The sequence below is a fragment of the Phocoena phocoena genome, chromosome 20 (assembly GCF_963924675.1).
Source record: "Phocoena phocoena chromosome 20, mPhoPho1.1, whole genome shotgun sequence".
In the NCBI taxonomy this organism is placed as follows: domain Eukaryota; kingdom Metazoa; phylum Chordata; class Mammalia; order Artiodactyla; family Phocoenidae; genus Phocoena; species Phocoena phocoena.
Window position 1 is genome coordinate 38,292,282 of NC_089238.1, and position 7,292 is coordinate 38,299,573.

Consider the following 7,292-nt stretch of genomic DNA (forward strand, 5'->3'; position numbering starts at 1 on the left):
CATTTCTCAAAAGATGGTCCACAAACCCACTTAAGTTAGAATAACTTAGGTAATTTATTTTAAAATAAGCCCTTCTCTGGTCCTAAGAGTAATGTCCTCTGGAAATAGAGCCCTGAAATCTGTTGTTTTAGCAAAGTCCCCAGGATTATTTTTCTAAGTAGTTTATTTATTAGGCTTTAGTAATGTTTTAATCAGTTTATTTTTTAGGCTTTAGTAGACTAATAAATATTGTCTCAGAAATTCTCTACTCTGACACCCTCATTTGGTTTTTCAAATTTTATTAAGAAATAAAATATGCAGAAAAGATCACAAATTCATGAATTTTTAAAAAGTGAATTTTTTAAAAAGTGAATACATCTGCATAGCCAGTGTTTATATCAGGAAGCAGTAACAGAACCCCAGAAGGCCCCATGTACCCCTTTCTAGCCACCCCCATAGAAGATAACCACTCTCCTAACTTGTCACATCATCAATTTGTTTCACCTATTTTTGAGCTCTATGTAAATGAAATCAAATAATGTGTATTTTGGGGTGACTGGCTTCTTTCACTCAACATTGTTTGGTGAGGTTCATTCATACTATTGTGTTTCACTATAATTTGTTCCTGATCTTTGCTGTGCAATGTTCTATTGCGTGAATATACAACTTAACTATCTTTCTATTGTACGTAAACGTTTGGGCTATTCCAAATACTGCTTCTATGAACATTTTCGTATATGTCTTTTAGCCCACATATGTACACATTCCTATAAGCCTAGGGATAAAAATTGCTAAATCATAAGCCTTTTTTTTTTAGCTTTAGAGTTATTTTTGTTGGGGTTTATTGGTTTCTTTTTTGTTTGTTTGTTTGTTTTGCATTTCTTTCGAAATGATTGCACCAAGTTAAACACCAACCAGCAGGATACAAGTTTTCAGTTACTCCACATCCTTCACCCCCTCACTTGGTGCCATGTGTCTTTTTCATTTTACCCATTGTTGTTGGGTGTACCAATATTACATCGTGGTTTTAATTGGATTTCCCTAATGATAGTTAAGCACTGTTTCCTATGTTCATTGGCTATTTCGATGTCCACTTTTATGAAGTGCTTGTTCAAATCTTTTACCCATTTTTAAAATTGGGTCATCATCTGCCTTTTGCTTATGGTAGCAGTGATTTCTAAATTCTGGATTCAAGTCCATTGTTGGATATATGTATCGTTAATATAGTCTCCAATCCTGTGGATTGTTTCCTCAATCTCTAAAGGGTTATTTTTTTAACAAAAATTCCTAATTTTAATGTGGACCAATTTATCACTTATCATTTTCTAAGAATTATTTGCCTTCCTCAAATTCATGAAGATATCCTCCTGCATTTTTTTTCCAAAAGCTGTATTGTTTAATTGTTTAGTCTTTTACATTCAGATGGGCTATCTGAATAGAAATGATTTTTTTCTTTGGTGTGGTATGCCATAGGTATCTCCCTCGATAGATAGATAGATAGGTAGATAAATATAAAATGAAGCCTGAAGAAAGACGAAGATGGCCTCAAGATTGCCAATCTAGTACAAAAGCAGCCAAATATAGTGTTAAGACCCACTTTGCTACCTGCTTCCTTTTATTGGTATGATTATAGTTCTCAGCACTGATTTCTCCAGGCAAAACAGCCTCACCAACTTATGGTTTCATTTAAGGTCTTATTTCCTGACCACTGTTCTGATCTAAACCACCTCCAATTACCCTAGTCTTTAACCTTCTTATCGCATTCAGGGCAAAACAGAGATGTCAAAAGAAGCTCAGTCCCCTAACCGCAGACCACCTATCTGGTACCTGTAGTACCATTTCTCCAAGTCATGATCCCCAAATACCCTGGTTCCATGCTAGTCGTTGTCATTATTTAATTATCTAGAAGTTCACCATCTGTAAAATGGAGTAGGATGACTACATTCGTTGGCTCCAAATTTCCTTTATTTCTATTAAGGAAAAAAAACAGTGATCCCATTACTTTACTTTATGTTCAAAATAGCCAGTCTCTCTGTAATTATGGCAATGTATGACACATTTTCTCCTTAATCATTCACTGCAAAATAAGAATGTCTGGATATTATTAAAACTTAAGGGCATTCTGTGAAAGCAACTCAAAGTATTTAAATTCTTGCAATCCATAAAAAGCATCTTATCTCCTTATTGCAGTTTACCAAAGGATTTCCATTTTAAAACACAACTTCAGTCTGACACCTTCATTAAACACGCAGATGTGTTGTTTGATGTGTTATTCCCTTCTAAAAAATCCTGGTTTCCAACCAGGCAGGAAAGACAGATTGAGAATGAGACCAAAGAATGAGTTTTATTAATGATTGCTGCCTGTTTTTGTATACATATCTCAGTTCATATCCTGAGAAATTCTTTTCCACTCAATCCATTTCTATTACAGTCCTGTATTGTGTTACCACCTCATTATCTGTCTGAGAGACTGATTCAAAGTGAGGTTTAGCATGCTGAGCATTTGGACAGCAAAGAGCAAGAATTTTTTTTTTTTTTTTTTTCTAGCAGGAAATTCCTGGGAGGTCTCTGGCCACTTTCTTTGTATTGCTGACAAGTTGGTTTTGATATTTGAGAATGTAGAGATCAATACCGACTTAGCTGTCAAAATGACTTGATAGGAAAAACTCTCTAATACTCTGCCAGGAATGATACCTCATATCTTTGAGACTCATGCTATAAACTTTGCAACAATTTCCGAGTACCCCCACAGCGGGTTCCCCTGGAGTAACTTCAAAGGAGTTAAGAAAAGTATTTTTACCTAGTTCTAGACCAGACCCACTCATAACCCTCAAACCTGAGTCTAGACGTCATTGAAGGTAGTATTAAGGATCCATGAGATACTTCCTTTATTTTAAAAGGCCTGAAGAAGACTGATACTTATGGGCAATCAGGCTGTACAAGGGAATTAAAATTTTACGTCTCTTTACTCTTGGATAATTTTTATCAAATTATTTTAATTACATTGGATCTCTCACCCAGATCAGAAGCTGTGATTGGAAGATAAGTACTAGAAATAAAATAAAATAAGGAATGAATTAAATATCACTGAACAAATAGAGTTAGTTTAAAAATGGGTCCTCACATAAATCACAGAAAGATCTTTTTTGATCCACCTCCGAGAGTAATGGAAATAAAAACAAAAATAAACAAATGGGACCTAAAAGCTTTTGTGCAGCAAAGGAAACAAAACGAAACGACAGCCCTCAGAATGGGAGAGAATATTTGCAAATGAAGCAACAGACAAAGGATTACTCTCCAAATTATACAAACAGCTCATGCAGCTCAATATAAAAAAAAAAGATGAACAACCCAATCAAAGAATGGGTGGAAGACCTAAATAGGCATTTCTCCAAAGAAGACATAAGATGGCCAAGAGGCACATGAAAGGATGCTCAGCATCACTAATTATTAGAGAAATGTAAATCAAAACGACAGTGAGGTATCGCCTCACACCAGTTAGAATGGGCATCATCAGAAAATCTACAAACAAAAAATGCTGGAGAGGATATGGAGAAAAAGGAACCCTCTTGCACTGTTGGTGGGAATGTAAATTGATACAGCCACTATGGAGAACAGTATGGAGGTTCCTTAAAAAACTAAAAATAGAACTACCATATGACCCAGCAATCCCACTACTGGGCATATACCCTGAGAAAACCATAATTCACAAAGACACATGAACCCCAAAGTTCATTGCAGCACTATTTACAATAGCCAGGTCATGGAAGCAACCTAAATGCCCATCTACAGATGAATGGATAAAGAGGATGTGGTACATATATACAATGGAATATTACTCAGCCATAAAAAGGAACAAAATTGGGTCAGTCATACAGATGTGAATGGACCTAGAGACTGTCATACAGAGTGAAGTAAGTCAGAAAGAGGAAAACAAATATCGTATATTAACACATATTTGTGGAATCTAGAAAAATGGTACAGATGAACCAGTTTGCAAGGCAGAAATAGAGACACAGATGTAGAGAACAAACACATGGACGCCAACGGGGGAAAGGGGAGGTGGGATGAATTGGGAGATTGGGACTAACATATATACACTAATATATATATAAAATAGATAACTAATGAGAACCTACTGTATAGCACAGGGAACTCCACTTCACTTCGCTGTATGGTAGTAACTAACACAACATTGTAAAGCAACTATACACGCACCCCCAAAAAAAATGAGTCCTCAGTGTTCTATTCTGACGGTGATAGAAGTTACATGTATCTGTGCATTTGTAAAAGCACATTGAGCTGTACATCCAAAGGAGTCCATTTTACTATACATAAATGTAAAAATATATTTTTAAGTGAGTCCTTTCAAAACAAAGCAGGGGTAAGGAATCTTTCTCTTAGATGGAAGATAGAGTGTTTTCTTCTAAGGTGACATGGTGGGGAGAGAGAATGTCTTGATTGGGACTCAGGGAGCCAAGGGCCTTGATGGAGAGAGATGCACAGATGTATTAGGGTCACCCCACTGGGGAGATACATTGACCATCATCAGTCCTTGGGGAAGCCAAGGGAGACAGATAAGAAGCCAGGAAGCAGAGATGGAAACCTAAAGTGTCACAGCTGATCCTTCAAGCAAAGGGGGTGGGGTAGAGATGGCACAGGACAGCATGGGCACCAAGAACAAACACAGTCAGGTGGAAGCAGGAGACCTAAGATGTAGAACCTAGAGCTAAGCTCATAATGGGAAGCTAGGGCAGATTTTATTTTATTCTATTTTTTTTAACAACTTATTCAAGTCAAGAAGTTTTAGCCCCCGGCTCTCCACTAATAGCAGTATGAACTAGTTCCTTCCCTCTGGACTTCAGTTTTCTCACTCACTGCCAAAATGGTAAGACTGAGATGGGTCATCCTCCTGGTCCTTTCTTCCTGAGAACATCATGTGAATGAAAAGTTAAGTCGGGGTCTCTCTTCTATAAGCTTTGTCTCATATGTACATGACACACAAATACTGTATACAGGCATAAAAGTCTCCTTTGTTATAAAAATAATAGCTCTCCACTTGGTTTTCACCCTTTGGCCCCTTTAATTTCTCTCTCTGAATCAAGTATAGAGTGTAGAAAACTAGGTAGGTTTAACACAAATCAGTTGTGATTAGTTCTGCCTTTCACCCACGCCATTTTACTTGGTTAATCTTGGAAGTGGTGGATAAGAATTATGGACTCAGATGAGCTTTAGATATGTTGGACCAAGCTGACTATGCATTTATTAGAATTAGGCAGTGGTGTGGTCAGCTGCACAAACAGATATATGTAGAAACCAACTAACTGAGAAGGAAGGAAGCAATTGGTTGAGCAGCTGCTTCTGTTGGTCTTTGTCCCAAGGAACTTCGTACACCAGCTATTTTATTCAATTCTCATAGATGCTCTTTGGGGTAGGTAGCATCAGTGTGATTGTACAAACAAGGAAGTGGAAGCTCAGAGTCTTGAAGTTATTACTTCAAAATCTCTCTGTGTCCAGTACGACTAATAGTGGGCTCAGGACACGTGAGAAGGATGTAGAGGCTCTCCTCAGAAGGCCCATAGACAGGAGGTGAGTCTAAATGGTTCAGAACAAGAATCCCCATACTGGTCCTCAAACTTTCATGTTTTTAAGAATCACAGGCGAGCTTGTGAGCTATGCAAATTCAAAGGCCTCTCTCAGGATATTTGGGGAAGTAAGAATGGAGTGAAGCCCAGGTTTCTGCATAATTCTAATGTGAGATTTACTGTTTCTCATGAGAATGAAGAGGCCATTCATCCAGGTCACTGATAATAACTGTGGCTCATTGAAGAAAATGGTAAGGTAGTCATTCAAAGTCACAGTGGATGACACCAAGAGAAAACTTTGGGTAGAAAGTTCAGACTGCTACACACCTATCAAAACAGTAAAATCCAAAACACTGATAACACCAAATACTGGGAGAATGTGTGGCAAAGGGAACTCTCATCCATTGCTGGTGGGGATGCAAAATGGTACAGCCACTTTGGAAGATAGTTTGGCAGTTTCGAATAAAACTAAACATAGCCTCACCATATGATTCAACCATCGTGCTCCCAGGTATTTACTCAAATGAGATGAAAACGTATATCAACACAAAAGCCTGTGTATGAATGTTTACAACTTCCTTCATAATTTCCAAAATGTAGAAGCAACCAAGATGTCCTTCAATAGGTGAATGGATAAACAAACTGTGGCACAATCTGAAAGCCAGTCTGAAAAGGCTACAAACTACTTTATTTCTACTAGATGACATTTTGGAAAAGACAAAACTAGGGCAACAGTAAAAAAAAAAAAAAAAAAAATCAGTGTTTGCCACGGGCTTTGGGGGAAGGAGGAAAGGATGAATACATGGAACACAGAAGATTTTTAGGGCAGTGAAACTCTTTTCTATGATACTGTAAAAGTAGATACATGTCATTAGATATGTATATATATATATATCATCTCCAAACCCATAGAATATACAACAAAAAGAGTGAACCCTAATGTAAGCTATGGACTTTAGTTAATAATATTGTATCTATATTGGCTCATTGATCCTGTGAAATGAACCACATGATGCAAGAGGTTAATAATACAGGAAACTGGGTGAGAGGGTCTGCAGTGGTATACGGGCACTTGCTCTACTTTCCTCTGAATTTTTCTGTAAACTTAAAACTGTACTAAAAAAAAAGTCTATTAATTTAAAGACTTAAAATATGCACTTATAAAGATTACAAAGAAAAAAAGTCTCAGGCTTTCTTTGAGCACTCCCTAGGCACACCTTCCTCTTCTAGGGGCCCAGCCCAGGAGTGCTATTTGATTTTGTTGGAGCAGAAGTGTGTCTCAAAGGATGTCAAATAGTTGAAGCTCTGAGATCCTCAGGTACCATGGATATGGTTGGCCCATAGATAGGGTTGCCTCACCCAGGACACTGAGCTTTCTCATTGGTTAGTGGACGTGTGCTAAATGTAATACCTCTCCAGTACTCTCTCTTTTTTTTTTTTCTTCTTTTTTTTTTTTGCGGTACGCGGGCCTCTCACTGTTGTGGCCTCTCCCGTTGCAGAGCACAGGCTCCGGACGTGCAGGCTCAGCGCCATGGCCCACGGGCCCAGCCACTCCGCGGCATGTGGGATCCTCCCTGACCAGGGCATGAACCCATGTCCCCTGCATCGGCAGGCAGACTCTCAACCACTGCGCCACCAGGAAAGCCCTAGCCAGTATATTCTTTACTGTACCATTGCAGGGTAGAGGAAGATAAGTAGGTGGTCAGAAAACGGTATCCCCTGTTTATG